The 25418-nt window shown below is 39.9% G+C and overlaps 1 protein-coding gene across 1 annotated transcript in view; it reads left to right on the top strand.

Annotated features, from left to right (window-relative positions):
* Thsd7b (thrombospondin type 1 domain containing 7B) overlaps positions 1-25418 on the top strand; it is an 878050-nt gene that overhangs the window by 33053 nt on the left and 819579 nt on the right. The window lies entirely within an intron of this gene.

The following is a 25418-nucleotide window of genomic DNA, read 5'->3' as shown; positions in this document are numbered from 1 at the left end:
AGTTGTCTTCCAAAGCACCATTTTGCATTTCTGCTGGAAGTGGAGTAGAGTTTCAGTGTCTCCGTCTCCTTGCCAACCCTGGTTATTAGCTGCACTTCTGACACTAGAGGGAATGAAGTTGCAGCTCACTGTACATTTCATTTGTATTTTCCTGATCATGAATGACATTGAACTCTACTTCATGTCACAACTTTGAATTAGAACACTCCCACTACCTCTCAAAAAGTACTATGTGAAAATAATCAAATATATATTACTCTGTGAAAGAAAGAAATCTGAAAATGGCAATTTGCTGAATAATTCACACTATCGCAATCTGGAAAAGACTGAGAAGGTGTTGTGGAGGCTGTGGCTGGAAGGGGCTGGGGGAAGAAGCAAAGCGGTTCAGATGAAGCCCTGAGGATTCTTAGGGTCAGCAAACCATTCTGTCTGATATCATAGTTCTGGATGCGTGTCACCAGACCATCATCAAAGCCATGGAATGGATAGCTCCAAGAGTGGGATCTAATGTGAATTTCAAACTTCAGGTGGTAACTCGTCATTGATTGTAACAAACTGACCACAGACTGTTCATTTACACAGGTTTAGAGTCTTTGAGCAAGAACTGGAATCAGCTTGTTTTCTGGGGGAAGGTTTTCTTGCAGATTACAGAATGGTAGTGGGTCTCATGTGGCGAGAGAGTGAGACTACCAACTCCTATCTTTGTTCCCAGCCTTATAAAGCCACAGTGCCCATGTGGTTCCCATCTCCCAGCCTCACACAACTCTAGTTACCTTCCATGAACTCCATCTTCGAATGCCATTAAGGTATGAATTTGGAGATGGAGTTTCCAACACAGCATCCTGTGAAGAGCACCTTCAGACTACACACAAGTGTACAATGCCCATAGGCTGTGGATACTGGGAGTCTGTGTGTAGAGAACATCTTCACACTCCAGCATAGGTGTGCAATGCTCCACAGGCTGTGGATACCAGGGAGTCCTTGTCTAGAGAGCACCTGCAGACTACACAGGTGTGCAGTGCCCACAGGCTGTGGATAACTGGGGAGTCCTTGTGTAGAGAACACATGCAGACTATAAAACAGGTGTGCAGTTCCCATAGACTGTGGGTACTGGGGAGTCCTTGTGTATAGAGCATCTACAGACTACACTACATTTATGCAATGTCTCATAGGCCATGGATAGTGGGGGTCTCTGAGGAGGCAAAGGTTATTCCAGGACTCTCTACCTCCCTATCGGTTTTCCTTAAAATACAATAAAATTCAAAATTCTATAAAGATTTTCTTTGATGTTAGAACCAACATGATATGCAAGGACCTCTCTGGTGTTCTGATAAGGAGTCTTTTTGGTAAATACCCTTGAATGGTATAGTTAGGTGCCCATCAATGCGGCAAAGGATAAGGAAATGTTGTTGTAGAAGGCTGCCTGTATGTTCCTGGCTGCCCAGACTCCCAAAATAACCACACAGAAACTGTATTATTTGCAATACTATTGTTGGAGTTTCTGTTCTGCCTCGTTCCCGCAGTCATTAAATCCCAAAGAAACCACACAGAGGCCTACATTAGCTATAAACTGATCGGCCCATTAGCTCAGGCTTCTTATTAACTCTTATATCTTATATTAGCTCATATATATTATATATATGTATATATATAATATCTTATATTAGTTCCTGTCTATGTTAGCCATGTGGCTTGGTACCTTATTCAGCGAGGAAGTCACATCTTGCTTCTTCTGTGACTGGGTCACAACTCTAGGACTTCCTTCTTCCCAGAATACTCCTGTTCTCCTTGACCCACCTCTACTTCCTGTCTGGTTGTCCTGCCTATACTTCCTGCCTGGCTACTGGCCAAGCAGCATTTATTTAAAATATAATTGACAGAATACAGACCATTGTCCCATGGGGGATGTTTTCTCAAAACCAAATGTTAGGTGCCAGATGAAGGCATAAGCCAAAAAACAATCCCACACCAGTTCAGAATTATGGATAATAAAAGGGCTATTTATTTAAGGAGAAAACTTACAGATCACTGTCCCAGATAACAGTCCTTTGACTGAACAGGAATAGTCTAGCAGCTGGAAGCAGGAGCCAAAAGTAAGAGAGCAGGCATATGGTTACCACTGTTTTTATAGTATAAGAGACCACATTCAAGTGGGCTGGTATTTTAAAGGCTTTTGGCTGAAGGAGCAGAATGTGCTCCCACAGCACCTGTTGTAGAAGGCTGCTTGTGTGTTCCCGGCTCCCCAGACTCCCAAAATAACCACACAGAAACTATATTATTTGTAATACTGTTTGGTCAATATCTTAAGTGTATTTCTGGCTAACTCTTACATCCTAAACTAATCCATCTCCACTAATCTGTGTATTGCCACTTGTCTTGCCGGCAAAGTTTCGGCCTACGTCTGTCCCTGGTGGATGTTACATGTCTTCTTTTTGACTCTACCTTCATTCTCTCAGCATTTGGTTTAGTTATCCACTTCCCCACCTGCCTACCTATATTCTGCCCTGTACAGGCCTATGACAGTCTTTTATTAACCAATGGTATTCACAGCGTATTGAGGAGAATCCATCATCTGCCCCTGAGCCCTGAGATTAAAGGCATGCACTACCACATCTGGGTGCCCCCCACTCCCCCAACTCTTAGCAATTGGGTGACCTTTCTTACTGATGGTAGAGAGGGAGAATAGCAGCATCTCTTTATGGAAACCTCAGGGACTGCAGTCCTGTGACACTGCCCTTCTGCAGACCACTTGGAGATGACCTAATTTAAAGTTAGAGGTTTTTTAACCTGTGGCATCTTCTCACCTCCATTTTGAAGGACTTTGTTGTTGCTGCATCTGATGCTTTGTTTTTCACGCAATTTCTTTATTTTTGAAGTGCTTAGGGATTAAACCTAAGGCCTCCCCATGCCAGAGAAGCATGTGCTTCTGAGCTTCAAAAAAGCTTTCCTTTTATTTAAACAGAAAAGGGAAGGTGATGTGGTATTTCCCTCCATATGCTGTGAATACCATTGGTTAATAAAGAAGCTGTTTTGGTCCTGTGATAGGGTAGAGCAGAGCTAGGCAGGGAAAACTAAACTGAATGCTGGGAGAAAGGAGGTGGAGTCAGAGGGAGAAGACAATTAACTCCACCAGAGACAGATGTGGGAACTTTGCCCAGTAAGCCACAGTTATGTGGTGAGACACAGATTAATAGAAGTGGATTAAATTAATATGTAAGAGCTAGCTGATAAGAAGTTAGAGCTAATAGGCCAAGCAGTTATTTAAATAATATAGTTTCTATGTGATTATTTTGGGGCTGAGCAGTCAGGAACAAACAAGCAGCCTTCCTACAACAAATTGGCACCCTAGAGTTAGCCAATAAGAAGATAGAACTAGTGGACCAAGCAGTGATTTAATTAATACATTTCTTTGTAGTTATTTCAGGAGTCTGGGCAGCTAGGAAATAAGCAAGCTGCCTCATACAACAAAATGTGGTGTATTTGCACAATGCATTTATTCTTAGATATGAAGAACAGAGTTAATCCATAGGCAGGAAAACAGATGAAACTGGAGATAACTTTATTAAGCAATTAAGTTAGTTTCAGAAAGACAAACATTACATTTTCTCCCATTTGTGGGTCCTACATTTTAAATATAACATAAGATCCTATATGCATAGATGGCATGAAAGTTGAACAAACTGCTTGTGGAACAAATTGGACCAATGGGGAGGGATACCGAGAAGGGGGGCTCATGAGGTACGGAGGGACATGTCCAAGTACATTATGTGCTTCCATGAATATGGCCTTACATAAACCTGTATTATAATAGCAATCAAAAAATCCAAACAAGGAGAGGTGAAGCAGCTCAGGGGGTAGAGGTACTTGTCACCAAGTCCAGGGACTTGAGTTCAATCCTCAAGACCCATGCAGTAGAAGGAGAGAATGTATTCTTGCAAGTTGTCTTCTGATATCTACACACACACACACACACACACACACACACACACGAGTACATACTCACTGTAATATGCATATGCCCCAACACATACACATTTACACAAACAATAAATAAATATAATGAAAAAGAAAGAACATAAAATGCTAAATGGGGAAATGAATGAGATCAAGATATGTGATGTAAAAGACACATAGAATAGATAGATAAATTTTAAGTCAAAACCAACTTCTTTGGGATTATTTTTGCCACTAGTACCTCTGTGAGTAGAAGTCTTCAACCCAAACTCAACCAACTTTTAATCTTTTCTCTATTGTGATGTTTATGTTTTCTGTCTTGACTGTTTTATTTAAATGAAGTCTTGGACAACCATTTATCTTTGGCTTCTTTCTCTTCCAGGGTGTTTGTAAAATCCATTCACACCATTGCAGACGTCAGCAGTGCATTGCTTTTCAGCACTGAGTACAGTTCTACCACTCTGCAGATATAACATAGCGTTTTGATCATTCTTTATCATGGGAGAACCATTTGTATTTCCATGAGTGATGTTACTATGAACATGTGGACATAAGGCTTTAATGTGAGCAGATGTTTGCCCTTTTTTAGAGTGATTATCATATGAGAGACATTATGTATTACATGGAATCAAGTGTTATGCCCTTTAAAAAATTAATTTATTTAAGTGTGCTTGTGTGCATATGTCACGTGTGTGTAGGTACCCTTAGGGCTTACACACAATAGATAAACAAGCAAATAAATAAATGTAATAGAAAAGAAATACATTAAAATTAAATCAAAACAAACTTATTTAGGATTATTTCTCCCATTAATACTTTTGTGATTGTAATTCTCTACCCTTAGCACAACTGACCATTGAAGAAGGCATTAGATCCTCTCAAGATAGAATTACAGGTGTTTGTGAGCCTCCTGACATGGATTCTCTGGAAAAACATTGGCTGTTTTTGACTTTGAGACTTCTTTCCAGCCCCTGAATATTTAACTTATTAAAGACAATTAAAATCTTTACCAAAGTAGCAATACTATGTACATTCTTGCTAGCAATGTATAGTGTTTGCGAATAGTTTTGATTTCATTCATTCTTTTTTTTTTTTTTAGTAAATTTTATTAAATTATAAAAGTTTCCATTTCCACCCCCCCTCCCAACACCCTCCCACTCCCCCTACTCCCCCTCCTCCTCCCTCTTCGTCCCCCAGGGCAGTCAGGGTTTCCTGCCCTGTGGGAAGTTCCAGTTCCTTCCCCCTCCCTCCAGGTCCAGGAAGGTGAGTGTCCAAACAGACTGGATCCCCAAAATCCATTATATGTAGAGGAAACAGGTCCCAGTGTCGTAGTCAATGGCTTTTCAGAAAGACTTCGGGTCAGCCACAGTCAGAGAATCCGGCCAAATTCGGAGAGTCTGGTTAGATCACGTCCTCTTTCAGTCCCAGTCCAACTGGCCTTGGTAAACTCTCATCAGATCCGTTCCCTTGTATCAGTGGGTGATGGCATCCCTCGCAGTACTGATTTCGTTTTTCATGTTCTTCCTCCTTCTGCTCCTCATTTGGACCTCGGGGGGCTCAGTCCCGTGCTGCAATGTGGGTTTCCGACTGTATCGCCGTCCTTCGTCAGATGCAGGATCTATGGTGATAAGCAAAATATACATCAGTATGGACATGGGCCACGGCCGATTCAGGCACCCACTCCTCTGTCCAGAGAGCAATCTGGGGGATCTCTCCTTGGACCTGGGATCCCATATATACTCAAGTCTCCTGTAAACCCTAAAATGGGTCCCTTAGTTGAAATATAATCTTCCCTGATCCCTTGTTCATCCTTCCTCCCTCCCCCCCCATCCCAGGCCACCAAGCTTTCCCCTTTCTTCCCCTACTCCCTTCTCTCTAACCTTCTCCCCTTCCATCGACCCTCCCTCCCCCCCCATGCACCCGAGGTTACCTGGGACTCTTGTCTATTTCCTACCTTTGAGCCTATTATTCGTGATCCTAGAGAAGCTAAATAAGAAGATGAACCTGATGAAGATTTCATTCATTCTTGCAGGTGTGCTATAGTTTGGTAATGAAGTGTAACCCCTGTAAAGACGTGGTGCCCAGCTAGTTCACCCAGTCACTGAGAGGAAATTGGATCATGGCAACTCCAACCTAATCAATGCATCCATTTATCAATGGGTTGATAACATGCTGGCATGGATGGGAGGTGAGAGATTAGGTAGGGGGACTTCATTGGACAAAGTAAGTCACTTTATTTTAAGTTTGGGAAAGCCTTTGAAGAATGTATCTAGTTCCTGTTCTCTTTGTAGCTTTTTCTCTGCTTTCTGACTGCCATAAAGTCATTAGCTTTTCCCACAACGCTTCCATCATGCATGGTGTTCTGCCTGTCCTGAAATAAACAAGTAAAACACCTAAGTCATTGGCTGTGGGCAGAGACCTCTAAAACTCTGAGCAGAATTACTTGAAAGAAAAGTAAGAAAAGAGTTGATTAACACAAGTTATGTCTTGTTTAGGCTTGATTTGCTTTTTCCTGATTATCAATAACATTAATTAATTATTGTGATTCATATGATTATTTTCCATTTTCTTTTGTAAAGTTTCAAATATTTGGTTTATTTTTTAAAATTAATTATTGGCTTATATGGTTCTTGTATCTACCAAATAGAAGTCCTTGATGATTTACATGGCCAGTAAATATTTGTCATAAAGTGAGGATTTTCTTCTCCTTTGTTTAACAGTATCTTTTGAAGAAGAAATTTGGTCTTTTGAAAGAACAAAACTCATCTGTTATTTATACCACATTGATTTGAGGGTTATTGTGGCACTAAAAATAATCAATCTTAGTGTGTCTTCTGCTTTATATTATTGTTGATGTATTATTAGTATATCAACAGACTATATTATTATATCCACTAATATATTATTGTTGCATTTAATTTACTAGTATTTTAGTGAAATCACTTTGAGTTTCTCTCCATTTAATTTCATGTTGGATGTTGGATTGCTGTATACTGTTTTTATTATGTTTAGATACATTTTGTATCCCTGATCTCTCCAAGATCTTTATCATGAAAGGGTGTTGGATTTTGTTGAATGCTTTTTCAGCATCTAAATGAGATAATCAGTTGGTTTTTTCTTTTGATTTATTTATATGGTGGATTACATGAATAGATTTTTGTGTGTTGAACCATCCCTGAAACTCTGGGATGAAGCCAACTTGATCATCGTGGATGATTTTTTTTTATTTATTCTTGGATTTGGTTTGCCAGTATTTTATTGAGTATTTTTGCATCTATATTTATGAGTGAGATTGATCTGTAATTTTCTTTCTTGGTTGAGTCTTCATGTGGTTTTAGTATCAGGGTAACTGAAGCCTCATATAAAGAGTTTGACAATGTTCCTTCTGTTTCTGTTATGTGGAAAAATTTGAGGAGTATAGGTATTTGCTCTTTTGTAAAATTCTGGTGGAATCCTGTACTGAAACCATCTGACCCTTGGCTTTTTTGGTTGGGAGTTTTTTGATGACTGTTTCTATTTCCTTGCAGGTTGTAGGTCCATTTAAATTGTTCACCTGGTCTTCTTTTAATTTTGGTATGTCATACCTATCCAGAAAAATCATCCATTTCTTTTACATTTTCCAATATTGTAGTATACAAGGTTTTGTAGTATGACCTCATGGTTCTCTGGATTTCCTCCTTATCTGTTGTTATGTCCCACTTTTCATTTCTGATTTTGTTAATTTGAATGTTCTTTTTTGTTAATTTGGATGTTAACTGCCTTTCTATTAGTTTGGATAAGGGTTTGTCTATCTTGTTGATTTTTTCAAAGGACCAGCCCTTTGTTTAATCGATTCTTTGTATTGTTTTCTTTGTTTCCATTTTATTGATTTCAGCACACAATTTGATTATTTCCTGTTGTCGACTCCTCCTGGGTAAGTCTGCTTCTTTTAAAATTGCTGTTGTTGTAGAGCTTTCAGGTGTTCTGTGAAGTCTCTAGTGTGAGATTTCTCCACTTTCTTTATATAAGCACTTAGTGCTGTGAACTTTCCTCTTAGTACTGCTTTCATAGTGTCCTACAGGTTTGGGTGTGTTTTACCTTTATTATTGTTGAATTCTAGGAAGTCTTTAATTTCTTTCTTTATTTCTTCCTTTACCTAGTGATGATTCAACTGAACACTGTTCAGTTTCCATGAGTTTGTATGCTTTCTGTAATTAGTGTTTTTGTTGAATTCTAACTTTAAGCCATGGTGATCCAAGAAGATACAGGGGATTACTCCAATTTTTTGTTGCTGTTGAGGTTTGCTTTGTTACTGAGTACGTTGTCAATTTTATAGAAGGTTCTTGAGGTGCTGCGAAGAAGGCATATTCTTTTGTGCTTGGGTGCAATGTTCTATAGATATCTGTTAAGTTCATTTGAGTCATGACATCTGTTAGTTTTCTTATTTCTCTGTTAAGTTTCTGTCTGGCTGACCTGTCTACTGGGGAGAGTGGTATGTTGAAGTCTCCTACTGTTAGTGTGTGGGGTTTGATGTGCTATTTAAGCTTTAGTTATGTTTCTTTTACATATATGGGTGCTCTTGTATTTGGGGCATAGATGTTCAGGATTGAGACTTCATCTTGATGGATTTTTCCTGTGATGAGTATGACGTGTCCTTCTTCACCTCTTCTGATTGATTTTAGTTTGAAGTCTATTTTGTTAAATATTAAAATAGCTACACATCCTTTCTTCTTAGATCCATTCGTTTGGAAAACCTTTCCCCAACCCTTTACTCTGAGACGATGTCTGTCTTTGAGATTGCGGTGTGTTTCTTATATACAGCAAAAGGATGGATCTTGCTTTGTATTTATTGTCTTTTTATAGGTAGACTGAGCCTATTGATATGAAGAGATATTAATGACCAGTGAAAATTTCTATAATTTTTGGTGGTAGTGTTTGTGTGTTTCCCTTTGGGGCTTGCTGGTGTGAGGCTATCTATTGCTTGTGTTTTTGTGAGTGCGGTTATCTTCCTTGGGTTGGGGTTTTCCTTCTACTACTTTCTGTAGGGCTGGGTTTGTGGATAAGTATTGTTTAAATCTGGTTTTATCATGAAACGTCTTGTTTTCTCCATCGACGGTGACTGAAATCTTTGCTGGGCATAGTAGTATGGGCTTGCATCTGTGGTCTCTTAGTGTCTGCAGCACATCTGTCCAGGACCTTCTGACTTTCATGGTTTCCATTGAGAAGTTGAGTATAATTCTGAGAGGCCTGATTTTATATGTTACTTGGCCTTTTTCATTTGCAGCTTAATATTCTTTATTCTGTATGTTTTTATGTTTTGCCTTTTGATTACTATATGGTGAGTGAGCTTTTTTTATTTGGTTCAGTCTAGTTGGTGTTCTGTAAGCTTCTTGTACCTTCATAGGAATATTATTCTTTAGGTTAAAAAAGTCTTCTTCAATGATAATGTTAAATATATTTTCTAAGACTTTGAATTGGAGTTCTTCTCCTTCTTCTATCCCTATTCTTAGGTTTAATCTTTTCATGGCATTCCAGATTTGCTAGGTGTTTTGTGATAAGAATTTGTTGCATTAGAGACTTGATTCTATAGGGGTTCCCAGGTCCAAGAAGAGGTCCCCAGATTGTTCCTTGGGCAGCAGAGGAGAGGGTGCCTAAACTGGTCTTGTCCCATAGCCATACTGATGAATATCTTGCATATCACCATAGAACCTTCATCTGGCGAAGGATGGAGATAGAGACAGAGACCCACATTGGAGCACTGGACTTAGCTCCCTAGGTCCAAATGAGGAGCAGAAGGAGGGAGAACATGAACAAGTAAGTCAGGATCACAAGGGGTGCGTCTACCCACTGAGACGGTGGGAATGATCTAATGGGAACTCACCAAGACCAACTGGACTGGGAGTGATGGAGCATGTGATCAAAATGGACACTCTGAACATGGCTGGCAATGAAGGCTGACTGAGAAGCCAAGGACAATGACACTAGGTTTTTATTCTACTTCATGGACTGACTTTGTGGGAGCCTGGTTTGTTTGGATGCTCACCTTTATAGACCTTTATGGAGGGGGGAGGATCTTAGACTTCCCACAGGGCGGGGAACCCTACTGCTCTTAAGACTAGAGAGGGAGGCTGAGGTGGGAAGGGAGAGGGAAAAGGGAGGCGGGGAAGTGGTAGAAATTTTTAACAAATAAATAAATTGATAAAAAAGAATTTGTTGCATTTAACATTTTCTTTGACCAATGAATCTATTTCCTCTATAGTATCTTTAACATCTGAGAGTCTTTCTTCCATCTCTTGTATTCTGTTGAGTATGCTTGCATCTGTAGTTCCCATTCATTTACCCAGATTTTCCATTTCCATAATTCCCTCATGTTGTGTTTCCTTTATTGCCTCGATTTCAGTCTTCAACTCTTGAACTCTTTATTTCACCTATTTGATTGGTTGTTTTTTTGGTTTTCTTTAAGAGATTTATTGATTTCTTCCATTTTTGGTTTGCTTTTTCTCCATTTCATTAAGGAAATTTTTCATTTCCTCTTACAGGTCTCCATCATCCTCATAAAGTTACATTTAAAATCAATTTCTTCTGCTTCCTCTGGGTTAGGATATACAAGTCTTCCTGTTGTATGACCACTGGGTTCTGGTGTTACCATGTTGCTTTTTAGATTATTGACTGAATTCTTGTATTGCCATCTACCCATCTCTTCCTCTAATTGGTGCCAGAAGTGTCTTTGCCTCTTGGTCCAATCCTTGTAGTGGTTGTCTGTGTCTTTGGGAGCTGTTCTGGGTCTGCTCTGTACTGTCACTGTCTGTGTCTCAGCGAGCCGCTAAGGTCTCTCTTTGCCCGCTCTCCTGGTCTACACTCTTGGTCTGTTCTGTACAGTCACAGCCTGTGTTTCAGAGTTCCTCTGAGGTCATGGAGAATAATGCATTTTATTTCTTACAATTTGCTCCTTAGATGTGTCATACTGTAATTATCCTGGCCTCACAAAGTGAATTGGAATGTGTTTCCATTTTAAGTTTCACATGTGGCAAATACTCACACATATAAGGGGATATATTTAAGTTTGGTGCTGTTTTTAAATGTTTGAGGCATTCACTATTAGTCTTTTGTAGCAAGGGTTTTAATTATGTATTCAGGTTTTTGTGCTTTTCTCTTCAAGTTTTGTAATTTGTGGTTTTCTTGGTGATTTTATCCTTTCATTTTGGATGACAGATTTATTGCTGTAAATTTGTTCATAATATTCCCATTATCTTTTTGTGTATCATGTTACACATCATTAATTTCTGATAAGCGTGGTTTATGTTGTCTTCTATTCTTCTGTTTTGCTAAGTAAGATCATAAAAAGATTTTACATTGGGCTGGAGAGGCAGGTCAGCAGCAAATAATGCGTGTCGTTTTTTTCAGAGGACTTAAGTTCCACATGTGGCATACAGTGACACAGATAGACACACATACATAAACAAATCTTAAAATTTATTTCACAAATTATCATTTTATTATCTATTATTCAGGCTTACTTTGTGAGATTTCAACATGCATTTTCTTTCTTTCTTCTCCCTCTCTTCCTCAGTGATTTCTTCCTTCCTTTCTTTCTTCCTTTCTTTCTTCCTTCCTTCCTTCCTTCCTTCCTTCCTTCCTTCCTTCCTTCCTTTCTTTCTTTCTTTCTTTCTTTCTTTCTTTCTTTCTTAGGGTCTCATTCTGTAACTCAGGTTGTCTGGTAACTCATTATGAACCACAGGCTGGCCTTGAACTTGCTGTGTAACTGAGGATGGCCTTGGTCTTCTGATTTCCTGCTTCCACCTCCTGAGTGCTGGCTCCTGGGATACAGATGTGTACCATCAACACACTACTTAGGTAGTGCTGGGGAGATGGGCTGTGCCTATGCATGCAGGGCAAGCCCTGGGCAGAACTTCCTTCACAGTGTCTTTTCCGTGACTTATGATCTGGGTACTATCTGCAGGTGTCAGGAGAGAGTCGCTCAGTTCCCCCACATCATTCACAACTTTTAAAGACGAAAATAAAATGATTACTGAAATGGATTACTGAAATTTTTCGGTATTGAAATTTAGGATTTTTTGATGTCCGCAGTCAATATTTACTAATATTTGGAACGGAACCTTTGATAAAGTTACAGATATCTCACAGTATGAACACCATGTAGATAGGGGTCTGCTGTCATTTAAAACTGTAAACAGAACTTATGTGTCAGTGGAAGTTGGAAGGATTCAGAGGTAAATTCTGTAACACTGGTGTACATTATCGCATAAATTTGGGTCAGTAAAGTGCTTACCGAGTGTCTTAGTCTGGGTTTTTATTATTGTGAAGAGACACCTGACCACAGCAACTCTTATAAAGGAAAACATTTAGTTGAGGTGGCTTATGGTTCAGAGATTCAGTCCATTATCATCATGGCATGGAGCATGGTGGTGTGCAGGCGGACATGGTGCTGGCTACATCTTCATCAGAAGGCAACAGGATATGGACTGAGACACTCAACTGTATCCTGAGCCTTGAAGCCCACTCCCACAGTGACACACTTCCTCCATCAAGACCATACCCACTCCAACAAAGCTACACCTCCTAAAAGTGCCACTCCCTATGAGTTTATGTGGGCCAATTACATCCAAACTACCAAAGCAAGCATCAAGATTTGAATTCTGACCCATTACACTCTTAAACAGCTGGGTGTGGTGGCCGGTATCTGTCTCCTTAGGGCTCGGCTGTGAAGACAAGAGGATCCTCAGGGCTTGCTGACTTGAACTAGGTCTACCAATGAGCTCCAGGTGAAGAATGATAGAGGGACTCATCTGACTTTTGCCTCTGCCTTCCATGTGCATTTGTACACACACTCACAGATACACCCCCATGGACACATGCTCATGTGCACACACACAAGCACATTAAAAGGATAGGATGCAGTTTTTAGTGGCTAAGATATTAACACTATGTTTGATGATACATGCAAAGTACTGAAGAAAATTGGTTTTTGTCAGAAGTGGGAGAAGCAGCAAATGGTAAAAAGTGAAGTGTGTAGCATCAATTTTCACTCAGTTCACTCAGGAGACAATCCGAGGTGATGGAATTACCTCCTGAATGTCACCGGCCTTCATCTGCTTAAACAGGTTTGTTTTGTTTGTAACCTTTTTGATATTATACATCTGTGTGAGTTTGTGTACATGAGCACAGTACCTCTGGATGCCAGAAGAGGACATAAAATCCCCCAGAGCTGGAGCTGCAGGCAGCTTGGGGTGCTGGGAAGCCAGATGGGGTCCTCTGCAATAGCAGTGCCTGTTCTTAACTGCTGAGCCATCTATCCAGCCTCTGAATACATTTTGAGAGGAGAGAAGTTTTCTTTTATTTCTGGGCAATTATTCAAGCCCGCTGGCTCAGATACCCATTACTCCTCCCCTACCTAAATAAAAGGGACAATTTAAAGGAAATTAAACACACGTTGAAGGAGGCCACTTGTTTGTTCCCAGCTGCTCAGCAGCTCAGACCCAAAATAATGACACAGAAACTATAGTATTTAAATCACTGCTTGGCCCATTAGCTCTAGCTTCTTATTGACTAACTCTTACATATTAATTTAATTCATTTCTATTAAATCTGTGTGTTGCCACGTGGCTGTGGCTTACCAGCTAAAGTTCCAGTGTCTGTCTCCAGCTGGGCTACATGGCTTCTCTCTGACTCTGCCCTTCATTCTCCCACGCGCCTTCCACGTGCATTTGTACACACACTCACAGATGCACCCCTATAGATACATGCTCATGTGCGCACACACAAGCACATTAAAAGGATAGAATGCAGTTTTTAGTGGCTAAGGTATTAACACTATGTTTGATGATACATGCAAAGTACTGAAGAAAATTGGTTTTTGTCAGAAGTGGGAGAAGCAGCAAATGTTCCCCGCCTAGCCCTACTCTTTTGCCCTATCACATACAGGCCAATACAGTTTCTTTATTAACCAATAGTATTCACAGCGTCCAGAGATGAATCCTACATCAAATGTGTGCATTCTTTCAAGGCCAGGAGACATCAAAGCAGAGATAAATTAAGCAACCCATGTGCATTTGGAATGAATGGGCTCATGGACAACTGGGAGATCTTGCTTCAGTCCAGAGATGCCTGCATCTCAATGAATAAGCACCAAGCTGAACTGATGTCTGCCAAGTGAGGTCTCAGTAGCAGAGATGAAACACCTCAGAAAGATCAATGTAGTGATATTTTATTTCTATTTTAATAAATAAAGCTTGCCTGAAGTTCAGGGAGTAAAACAGTTGCACCAATCAGCCTAATAGATCAGGCAGTGGTGATACACAATTTTAATCCCAGATCTCAGTAGTCATATTAGTTTGCCAAAGAAACCAGGCAGTAGTGGTGAATGCCTTTAATCCAAGCACTGGAGAGGAATATAAAATGGGAGGAGACAGCTCTCACACCCAGTCCCATTCTGAGATGCCGAGGCAGGATTGCCATTTCAGACTGAGGTAGAGGTAAGAACCAATGGCTGGCTGTTTTGATTTTTGACCTTTAAGTTTGAACCCCAATTACTGTTTCTGGGTTTTTATTAATTGTGCTACAATCTGTGGTGTGAGGCTTGGTTAAAATGAACTTGTGTGCTGCAGATGGGTGGACCAGTGATTAGGTAAAGCACCTCTCTGATCTTCCTGGACTGGCCAGACACAGGGCAAGTCCACTCTGCATACATTTTAGTAATTTTTATCCAGTGTAATTGCTTTTCCTAAACTTTAGGGAAACATGTCATGGTTTACATTGGAAATTTGGTCTTATCATGCAAAGAGGCAGTTAGAATGATAATAAACGATGCAAAATTTAAAGCAATTATACCTTCTCATAAGGGAGACCATCACTAAGTACTCTCTGCCATATGCAAACATTTGAAGTTATTTGAAACAACAGTTTTTTAAAAATATAATTTGCTGCATGGAAATGTGAAACACGCATTTCATGAATATGGAGAGCAGAGAGCGACCTGTGGGAATAGGTTCTCTCTTTCCATTATTCCTATGGTGAAGTTTGAACTCAGACTGTTCGGTTTGGTGGCACGTACCTTCATCCGCTGAGCCACATTGACACTCCCAAAACATAACTTTCACATGGAGTTTGATGCATACTTATGCCAAATGAATTGGTGGGCTTTCTGTTGTGCTTTTTAATACGCTGGGACTTTATGATTATTTGTGTTTAAGAGCAGTTGACCAGTTACTCCATTGTAAAAACTACCAAGTACAATAATTTTCAGAGAATCTGCAGGTCTTTCCTTCCACAGTTATAGATAAGTGGCTCACAATATCTTGCACTCTGTTTCTTTCCTCCCCCATGTTGTTTTCCACGGCCTCTTCCTCCTTGGACCATGCTTTTTAAGTCCCTGTCTGAGTTATTATTATTATTATTATTATTATTATTATTATTATTTGGCCAATGCTGCACTTGAAACTCTCAAGTAATATCTTAGTTCTTAAACAGACTTCTTCAGTTTGACTCAGCCCCTTCTTTACTAGTGAATCAGCACTCAAGTTCAATACTCTAAATACTTCATGCTAGCAATCACTGTATTTTATTTTAGGATAATATCTGCCTTTTAATGGAGGCTTCGTTTGATTGCATCCTAACAGCTTTGGAATAATTGTTAAAAAGTTTGCCTTTGGTTCTTTGATTTCTTTTTCATAACCTTATAAAAGTGTGGTGTGTGTGTGTGTGTGTGTGTGTGTGTGTGTGTGTGTGTGCATGTGTGTGCATGTGCAGCTGGCAGTGGCAGGTATCACTTTACCATCCCTATTAGCATTTTTTTTCGAGAAAGGATTTCTCTATGTCCCAGTCCCAGTTGTCCTGGAACTAGCTCTTGCAGACCAGGCTGGCCTCGAACTCACAGAGATTGCCTTCCTCTACCTCCATAGTGCTGGGATCAAAGGTGTGTGCCACCACCGCTCATTTTCTATTAGCATTTTTTTTTAAAAAAAATTTGTTCTATGTATATGAGTGTTTTCCTGCATGTCTGGCTGTGCACCACATTAATCCAGTGTTCAAAAAGGCCAGAAGACAGCATCAGGTCAGATCCCCTTAAACTGGGCTTACAGAAGCTTGTTAATCATTGTATAAGTGCTGAGATGCAAACCCAAGTCCTCTGAATGAGCAGTCAGTGCTCTTAGCCCCTCAGGCATCTTCTCCAGCTCCACTAGGAGTTTCTCTTAAAGGCATCCCTAACTATATTTTGGGTGGGACATGTCTCCCTGTATCAGACTACCTGGCACATTCTAGAACATCTTTTGTCATCCCTCCCCTTTGAAAGCATTGTTTTGCTTTCCATCAGGTAAAAACACTCGCACACACTTTTACAGCAGACTCCTGTGAAAGCGGAGTCTCAGGAGCAACAGCACCACTGGCCAGGAAACACCTTTACCAATTTCACGGGTCCCTGATTACTCTCCTCCTCTGTGGAAGGCTGTTAATACAACGTAGTCATTTGAAGTTTACGTACCCAGTTTCCTCTGGAAACTCACTCCCCATGAATGTCAACCAAAGACACTAGAAATAGTTGGGAAATTTTCTTAGTTTTCCAATCCGGACATAGACGCGCTCTGCCTAAACACCAATGTCACACGTTCTGGCTGTCCTGTCATCCTGGTCGCTTTTCAGATGGCTGCTTTTGAGGTGGAGCCATAGTTTCTTGTTTATCAACACATCACCTTTCAGGCTTGATGCTGTTTCCTGATTAAAAAACAAACAAACAAACAAACAAACAAAGCAAGCAAACAAACAAAAACCCTTTGTTTACTTTTCTTGACTAAGTGACAGCAACATCTTGCTGTGAAGGGCAGTGTTTAGCATGGCTCCGGTAGCTGAAAAAGAAAAATAATTTGTTTTCATATGCTGAAAATGATGCTGCTAGCCTTGGGGTGTTACTATAATGTTATTACTGACTTACACCACAAAAATCTAATTTTTAAAGCATGAAACACATCTTGAAATGCTTTTGGAAGATTGAGAAATATAAATTTTCCATATAAGTTTCACAAACACAGCATCTATTATTTTTTTTAACATTCAGGGTCATTAATTAGACCATATTATTTTATTACATTGACAAAAATAATTCCTTACTTGTTTATCAATAGCTTTCATTGTCTATATTGTTTTATTTTATTCCAATTTGATTTCACCTTCAATTTTACTGACCTATAACTTAGTTACAGTCAGTTCTAATATTGAGTCCAATGGGCTGGTTTTAAAAATCAATTTTTATTTGCTGAGAACACATACACATTTAAAGACACATTATGTGTGTGTGTTAGGTATTATTTTGTGCTCATGAGATATTTCTCCTGTTTCCATGTTTCTTCGAAATAAGCAGGACGTCCAGGGACTTGAATATCACAGCCTCAGGGATTACCATGAAGCTTTTTGACTGCCTGTATGATACGCCTAAGCCACATGTTTCTTTTTCATCGATATCATAAATATGAGGATATCTTTATTTTTTATCCTAAGGTGGGTCACTGAGGTTTGGCTTCTGCTCTCAGTAGCATGGCCAGAGTAGGATTTTCATGTCCATGAAGTGGTTCTCTTGATATTCTTGTGTGAAATCAGTAAAAGGAGGACACCTTTTGACACAGTCTCCTTTGAGACGTGCAACCATTGGAAGGGGCTTAGAGGAGTACGCTCCTGGGTGATGGACTATCTAAAGCAGACTGAATTGAAAGCAACAATCCTGATATCTTGATGCAATGAAACTGTAAACTATGGTACTTGAGCCTCCACATCCGTGCTGTGAGAAGGTCTATAATCCTTTGTGTAGCATATACCTGAAATAGTATTTAACTTCCAGATTACCAGAACTCCATTCCAGTAGTGTGTTTCTAACACTCAGAGAACACAGATTTTTCCCGTTCTTATCAGGTTATCAACTGCAAATAGCTTCTTGGTTAGGCTTGGGACTTTGTGTCCATTTTTCCTCCTCAGTGCTTTTTCTATCTGTTGTAAAGCCGTGTAGATCTTGTGCATGTGTCACAGGCTGCGAGTTCACATAGGTACCAGTCCTGTTGTGTCTGAACCATGCTGCTTCCTTGGCATCATCTTCCACTTCTGGATCTTTCGATCTTTCTGCCTCCTTTCTGCATAGATCTCTGAGCCTTGAGGAGAAGAGTTTGATAAAGGCATTCCATTTAGACCTTGGTGCTGGTGGTATACACCTTTAATACCAGCACTCAGGAGGCAGAGGCAGGTGGATCTCTGTGAGTTCGAGGCCGGCCTGGTCTACAAGAACTAGTTCCAGGACAGTCTCCAGAGCTACAGAGGAACTCTTTCTCAACAAAACAAAACAAACAAACAAAATACATTCCGTTTAGGACTGTAGGCTTCAAAGTCTCTCACTCTCTTCACATTGTCCAGTGGCAGAGGGTGGGATAGGAGTTGGGGTGTCTCTGTGTTAATTCATATCTTCTGCAAGAAGAAGCTTCTCTGGTGAGGGTTGAGCAATGCCTTGGTATATGGGGACAGCAGTATGTCATTAGGAGTCATTTTATTGCTATGGTCCTTTAGCAGGACGAGAGTAGTGTGTTCTCTCTTAGCACCAAGATCTATCCAGTCTCAGATTTTTGGCCATTTTAGCAATGTTCTATATGGGTTTCAACTCATGGAGTGTGCCTTAATCCAATAAGAAAGTGTCTGTTTGCTCCCATGAGCAACTTACGTCACCAGTGTACCTTGCAGGTGGGTTACTATTACAGGTCGAAGGGTCTGTAGCTGAGTGAGAGTGATAATTTAAATGGTGGCTCCGTTTAAACTCCTTTTATATATGCATATATTTCAGGAAGCTTCTACAGTGGTAGATTTTCCTATGGCTTTTCAAAAGGCCTTCAGCATTAATTGTCTCTCACTGTTTTTCTCCTCAACTTCTGTCCTCCATACCCCTCGCTGCTTGATTCTTCTATTGCTTCCCCTTCATTTCCTTATAACACCATATTCTATTTCCCCTTCCTGGGGAGAGCTCTTCCTCCTCTCTGGTTCCTTAATAGCTACTTACCTCTCTAGTTATCTAGACTGAAACACACATACTGAAAGTTTAAGGCCCAACATCCACATAGAACAGAATCCATATGATACTTGTCTTTTGTGTGTGTGTGGGAGGGGGGAGTTACTTTATTCAAGATGATTTTCTAGATCCATTCATTTACATGGAAAGTTCAGAATTTTATTTTTGTCTATAGTTGAGCTATATTCCATTGTGTAAATGTACTGCTTTTTCACCATTAATCAGTTTATGGACATCTAAGCTGTTTTCAATTTCTGACTCTTATTGATAGAGCAGCAATGAATATGAATGAGCACCATTTTTAAGATAGTTGTTTATTGAGACTGTCCCCTTCTGTTGGGAGGGGTGAAGGCATGCCAGAAGGAGCTCTTGCCTACGGCTGACTTATTCACTCATCTCCATCATTACATTGTGTGTTTCCTTCCTCTGGGACTGAACTAGCTAGAGTGTCTTGGTAGTGATTAGTAAGTGAATGTTATCTTCTCTGCAGGGCAATTGGTGTAATATGCCACGTGGCTCCCAAGTCTGAACGAAAAACTTAAAACTAGTAGCCAAGGCAGAAAGCCCCTTTTTACCTGTCAATCACACAGCTAAGTGAAAAATTTTGGAGTATTATTTTGTTCAGTTTATAGCAAATGGAATGAAATGGGTGTATGTTGGAAACAAAGAGCATGAGTCTGGAAGCCTACACAAGTCTGTATCTCTTGAAAAATGGCCCATCTTAGCAAACGTTTCTCTTATTCCCCATGCATTTCCCCTACTTCTTTCCTTTTTATTTTCTTTGGGATACTATCGTTGAACTCTCAATATAGCCAAGGATGACCTTGAACTTCTGGTCCTCCTGCTTCTACTTCCCATGTTCTAGGAGTAAAGGTACATACCTCCACAACCAATTTATGGCATGCTAGAGATAGAATGAAGGGCCTTGTTCCAATGCTCAGCAAGCATGTACCAGTGAAGCAACATCACTTCTAGCAACACACCTAAGTTTTGCTGGTCAGCATCTCTGCCTTTCTCAATAATCAGTCACTGGCAAGTCAGATATATTCACCACGCCAAATGATGTAACTCACAATGAAATCAACTATGACCAGTGGAGGGTGGAGGATACCCATCATTTTAGACCTAAAAGAACTCTTGGAAAAGTTTGTGTTCTGTTGTTGTTAAGAGTCTCATTTTACAGATGAGAAAAGTATATATGAATATGGACCAATTTCCATTATGTAAATTTTCTCATATAAAAATAGTTTGAATAACATTGGATAGGCACACTTGATGTAGAACCCATCTCAAGTAAGAGCTGGTGACACTTATCCAGCCCTTTCTAGAACTTTGCGCTTGACTCGGTCTAATTATGCCTGCCTTTTTCATACATTCCACATAGTTCATGTGTTATCATTCTTTCTCTCTCCATTGTCTCTGTTCAGCACTTACATTAAAAGAGGAAAAAAATGGCAACAGAGCAAAGGACAGGCCCAGGGATGCAGCTCTAGCAAGTGTGAGAGCATTTTGAAAGCGAGGAGGGGTGGTTTGAATAGTATTTTAATGCAATTGGCAAGCCATTGGAGTTGTGTCTGAGGGCTGGGGTGTGATTGTGCAGCACTGAATGGCTGAAACGAGGGCAGTGATTTCAGCACATGCTGTGATCTGGAGAGAGAGCAAGAGGAGCAGACTCCAGAGAAGGAAATGATAGCATCTTCAAACCAAACGTTTTTTCATTCTGGTTGCATAATGCAGACGTGGTGGTTAAACTGTTATTGCTGAGAGACGGCTTATGCATATTTAGTGAGCTGTTGCTACAGAAATGAGTGGCTGTTACAATAACACAAATGCATGTGTGGTTTCCGAACAGTTAATAATTGTTTAATAAGCAATTCCTTGTAAACTTCCCTAAGTCACAGCAACTCTGGGGAGAGATGGATTATTCTTCACTATTATTAGGGGCCGAATAAGAAATAGCTGGTAATGAGGCAAACACTTTAACTATAAGGGGATAAGCTGACGGAGGTAAGCTGCCAATTACCATCATGAGGAACTTTCAAAGCTGACAGAAACACACCATGTGGGAGAGGAAGTGAGGCTAGCCAGAGGCAACACAGTCCCCTGGATCCACAGAGAATTAACTTCCTTTCATTTCCAAATAGATTTCAGCAATGCATGTATGATGAAGGCAAGAGGAACGCCATGCTGTGGAGAGAGCCAAGATGTGCTGGCTGAAGCACCGAATTCCTTTGTAAAAGAGGAATGCTCTTGATTTCAGAAATGAACAGTGTAGGAGTAAACACATACCTGTCCCTAGGTCACTTGCTCTGAAAGGTTTAAAAAAAGATCTATAAAACAAAGAGCTGTAATTTCTTTTTGATAGCTTTCTGTTAGAGTCCTTCAAACACCTCTACCGGTGTGCTATGGACTATGAGACGCTTAAAGATGATTTGTGTATGAAATGTAAAGAGGTATGCATCTGATCACTGCTATTGTGATTAGGCAAAACCTGGGATGTGTCTCCAATGAAATATTAAGTAGCCCAATAAATATTTAATTCATTTGCTGAACTGCTACACAGTGGTTTAGAACTGTGAGCCCTTTACTTCACTTACAGGGACACTTGCTGCAGAGCCAAATGAATTATTAACACCATTAGTATTATTTAGGTCTTTATTACCGCCTAATGATGGGACTCTAGAAAGTGTTTTGTCTGTAACAATTACAACTGATACACAACAATCTTAGTCATTGCTATTATTTTATCAAACAGTAAATCTCAGTTTATAAAAATTATAGGTCACGATGCACAGCAAGATGAAAACGGTTATTCTTAAAAGCTTTGATGAACTCTTCAAGAACAGCCTTGATAATAAAGATGTCTATTACATACATACATGTAAACATATCACAACATGGAATATAAATGCATAATATATAATATATGTAAAGACTCTGTATTTGTTATGTTTGAATTTCAGTAATCATATAATAAGTCAAAACAATGATTATTCAAGATCATGGATGGAATTAATAAAAAGTCAAATTTACTGTTAACTACTGTGATACAACTTTAATCTGGCAAGAATTTCCTGATGGTTTTGACTGAGTTGCAAAATTCTTGTTATTAAAAAGGAGGAGAATGGTTTTTAACAGTGAATATTGCTTTACAAAAAAATCCTAAAAGAAAGTTTTTCAAAGAAAACTTTAGGCGTGGTCTTTAAATGTGTACAGTGATAATTTCTTAGGAAAAGTGATGAATTTTATATGACTGTTTAATACATAATTGAAGATGAGGTTGTGTACTTCAATTAGAATTACTCATAGAAGGAGAAAAAGGAAATATTTCTCTCTCAATCATCTATCTATCTATCTATCTATCTATCTATCTATCTATCTATCTATCTACCCATTTATCATTCATCCTCTACCTCACATTTACTTACATCTATCATCTACCTGTCTACCAAACTTTCATCAATCTATATATCTATCATCTGTCTTTATTCCATCAATCAATCGTCTGTCAATCATCTGCCTACCTGTCATCAGTTCCTATCTATAATCTATTTATCTGAAGAAATCTACCATAGGAGTTGACTCACAGGTTTATGAAGTAAAGAAATCCTACAGTATGCTAACTGCAGATTGAGGAACGAGAAGATCTGATGTAATTCAGTTCAAGTTCTAAGGCTTAAGGATTGGGAATTCTTGTCTCTAAGTACTAGCTGGTCTCTGACACTTGAGAAAGAGTGCCTAAGTCCAAAGGCAGGAGAAGATGCACGTCTCAGCTCAAGCTGAGAGAGAGAGCTGACCCTTTATCCATTTGAACCCTCAAAGCATCTGATGACATCTCCGTGTCCCCTGATCCTGACCGGGCTTCTGTTTTACTCAGTTTACCCATCCTAACAGTTATCTCTTCCAAAACATCATCCCAGAAATATAGAAATAGTCATGTGTGCCTATGCATGCCCACATGTACACACACACACACACACACACACACACACACACACACTACTGCCTCACCAGCTATCTGGGCATGTCTTTGCCAAGCTAGTGTAACGAAGTCAACATCACAATGCAGTGGTTGATAGGAGCCGTAGTCTGAAGGAAGCACTGGCAAAGCTGATTCAGCGAATAGAGGTTTGATCACGTGCAGCTGTGCGATCTCCAGCCCTAGGAGTTTTCTGCAGCCAGGTTCTTCTGTAGGCATTTTTCCATAAGGAGCTATTTCAAATGCAGTGAGTGCCACACAAAGGTTGGAGCTCAGTGGTACCTCACTTCAGGCCCTGGCATCACTCCTACATGCTACATCACCATCACTTTTTCCCTGGATATTTATACGGAAAAGGCGAGTGCTGGGGAAAACGGACTCGATTCTTTATAAGTTTCAGGCCCATTAAGATTCACTGGGACATAAAGTTCAGCTTGGAAATGCTTCAGTCATGATATGGTGTTCTTCAAGGTAACCCACCAGTGTTAAGATCCTAGGGTAGGTGCAGGCATGTTGAACCCATCTCAGATCTTTTTGTTGTTGTTGTTGTTTCTTGGAAATGCACCTCCACAGTCGCTATATAGATATAGTGACCCTTGTCACTGAATGGAAATAGTGATCCTTGTGTTGGCCTCTATGGTTCATCTTCATTGAACTAGCGAGTAGCTAAGTAGCTTAATTTAAAATTGAATAATATCCCCATGGCAAACTGCTAAACTGTTAAAACTTTAAGAACTCAGCGTAAAAGTATTACTTTCTTCCTTCTCCTTAGAAAGATATTTCAGGCATACATTATCCCACATGATTCTGTTTGGTGTTGCTCTTGGAATGAGTTCATCAACCCATAAGCACCATCTCTTATCAAATCTATTTCTCTCTCTTCAATTGATTCAACTTCCCTTTGGACAAAGATGCTTGAGAATGAATCTGTCAAACGATCCAGTGATCAAACTTCAGCTTCTATCCACTGGCTGTAATAAACACAGAAAGACAGAGTAGAACTTTAAGACAGCATTAATTTATTTCATTTCATTGGTGTGTATGTGTGTGTGTGTGTGTGTGTGTGTGTGTGTGTGTGTGTATGCAGTGCATGTATGTGGAGTCCAGAGGTCAACCCCAAGTGATATTCCTCATGTACTGCATTGTTACTTTGAGACAGGGTCTCTCATGGCCCTGGGTTCACCAAGTATGATAGTTTGGCTTCCAGTGAGCCTCAGGGATTTGCCTGTCCCCACCTCCCAGCATGGGATTACAAGCACACACCACCACGCCCATCTACTTTTGTGTGGCTCAAACTCAGGTCCTCCTGTGTATTGTACTTGAATTGTCTTCCCTTCCCCAAAATTAACTCTCCTTTCTTCAGATGGCTGGGGCAAAGTTTGCCAGGCTCCCCCATAGTAAAGTTGCCTTTTCTTTTCTTTGCTTGTTGGAAGCAGGTCACCAACCACAGCCCAAACTTGAAGAGTGAAATATGGAGTACCAACTCCTTGAGAAGAAGCAGACCTGAATTATTTAGAGTTTCTCTACACAGGAGACTTGTTTCTTCTCCTCTGCTTATTTATTTACTCGAGCATTTATTTATGTCAGCATGGGTTTGGGAATATATATTTTATACTTTGGTTTACTATCCACCCGTGTGTTATTTATTCTTTGTTCATGTACTTCCAGCTGCTCCAATCAGGTGTTTGTTCAACTGGTTTCTGTGTTCCTTTGGCACGTGTTCATAATTTTGCTCTCGAGTTTTCCTTATTTGTTTGACTGGTGAGATGCTTCTAGTTCATCCCACTTCACTCCTGTAAACGGTCACTTTCCCAAGAGACCTTGCTACGTCTTACCTGAAGCTAGAATTAGAAACTAAAATTTTGGCAAGGCGTGTTCCTTGAGACCAGGATATCATAACGTGTGGATCCTTTCAATGAACGATGTGGGAGAAAGGTTCAGAAACCCTGTCTACACTAAATGAAATTTGCCTTCTTACTTGTGACTCTGGTTCTGACCTGTCACACTTACTTTCCTCTGGCCCTTCTGTGTCCTCCCACATGGTTGGTGAGAACCCATCTCTTAATTACCTGTTCCACATGGGAACACAAAGACTCAGCTTTCAGAATTGCTAGCTTCCCTGAGAGAAACCATTTCACTAATGTGCTACAGTGATCATGAGTGACTCCTTTTGTCTTTGGTTCTGTTCATTGCCGAGCGGCAACACCATTACATGTATATGTAAGATTCTTTCTGATTGTGGCAAAGACTAACAGTTTGCTCCTGCACATCGCTTCTTAGATTTACTCGTATGAATAAACTATGGTTTGTTTTTTTTGTTTTTTTTAATATTTATTTATTCATTATGAATACAATATTCTGTCTACATGTATGCCTGCAGGCCAGAAGAGGGAACCAGACCTCATTACAGATATTTGTGAGCCACCATGTGGTTGCTGGGAATTGAACTCAGGA

This window comes from Myodes glareolus, chromosome 5, assembly GCF_982192425.1.
Source record: "Myodes glareolus chromosome 5, mMyoGla1.1, whole genome shotgun sequence".
Taxonomy (NCBI): Eukaryota; Metazoa; Chordata; class Mammalia; order Rodentia; family Cricetidae; genus Myodes; species Myodes glareolus.
Note: the sequence above shows the minus strand (reverse complement) of the source record. Positions and strands in the feature narration are given on the sequence as shown.